This window comes from Maniola jurtina, chromosome 14, assembly GCF_905333055.1.
Source record: "Maniola jurtina chromosome 14, ilManJurt1.1, whole genome shotgun sequence".
NCBI classification, from domain to species: Eukaryota; Metazoa; Arthropoda; class Insecta; order Lepidoptera; family Nymphalidae; genus Maniola; species Maniola jurtina.
The window spans coordinates 11,588,963-11,590,158 of record NC_060042.1 but is presented as its reverse complement, the minus strand read 5'-3'; the positions used below and the strand labels follow the sequence as shown (position 1 = coordinate 11,590,158).

Genomic DNA, 1,196 nt, shown 5'->3' with positions numbered 1-1,196 from the left:
TAAGTTCGTTTATATTTTCTTTACCCCAATTCTAACTCTTGAATATGATTCGGTTGATTGACTTTTGTAATAATTACGTAATTGGTCAATATAAAAAAAAACCGGCCAAGTGTGAGTCAGACTCGCGCACCGAGGGTTCCGTAGTCGGGTATTTTTTCCGACATTTTGCACGATAAATCAAAAACTATCACGGGAAGTACTCTATAGGTTTTCTTGATAGACACGACGGACGGACAGAAAGACAGACAACAAAGTGATCCTAAAAGGGTTCCGTTTTTCCTCTTGAGGTACGGAACCCTGAAAATCAAAATAAAAGTGCATATTTATAAAAAAAATTGCTATACTATTTCTTCTGGTAAGAACTATTATTATTATTGGTGCGATCGCAATAAAATCACGAGTTTTGTAACATAGGGGTTGAAATAACACTTCGAAATCAAATTAAATGTTTACATTATCTATACCTACTGTAAATAATTTGATTGATAAGAAAAAACGAAAAACAAAAATATTTTAAGCATGCTCTCCGATGACTGTATTTTTATTTTATTTTCCCACCTCTTTTTATGTTTACGACTACGAGTAGTTAAGCAGTAGCTTTTCTATATTATATTACTTAGTAAAAACTGTATTTTTATTGAAATGAAATTAAAATTAATTAGTACTTAAAATAAATTGTTTCATTATTAACAGCGATGAACCATATTTAAGCCCTTTTTTCAGTTTTTTTTTTTATCAGTTTGTGTGAATATTAGTCACGCGAATGACAGTATGACACAATAAATAATCTAAATTCTGGTAAATAGTTTATAGACCTCAAAAATTGAGGACAAGGTAGTCTGTATGTGTAGTTATAAGTAGTCAATTATGTACGAGTACCTACTTTACTACGCGACTCCCCAAAAAGGGACTGTAATGTTTCAGGGTTCATTATGATACAGAGTTTCAGTTTAAGCTGGAGGCCAAATTATAGGAAAAGCACCATTCTGTGTAACATACTCTAAAAGAAGACTTTTTCCCAGCAAACATTAGCATGCAGTGAAAGTGGAAAAGTTCTTTTATAAACATGGACGTAATAAATAACTTTCTAAACTACAAAATTTTCTTTACCTACTATCTTCGTATCCTCATTTTAAGAGTTAAGTGTAAATGACTCCAAGATTACCAGATCCTGCGGTAAGATGGGAACAAAACGG

General features: G+C 32.0%; 1 protein-coding gene across 1 annotated transcript in view; it reads right to left on the bottom strand.

Annotated features, from left to right (window-relative positions):
• LOC123872039 (adenylosuccinate lyase) overlaps positions 1–1,196 on the bottom strand; it is a 64,496-nt gene that overhangs the window by 30,594 nt on the left and 32,706 nt on the right. The window lies entirely within an intron of this gene.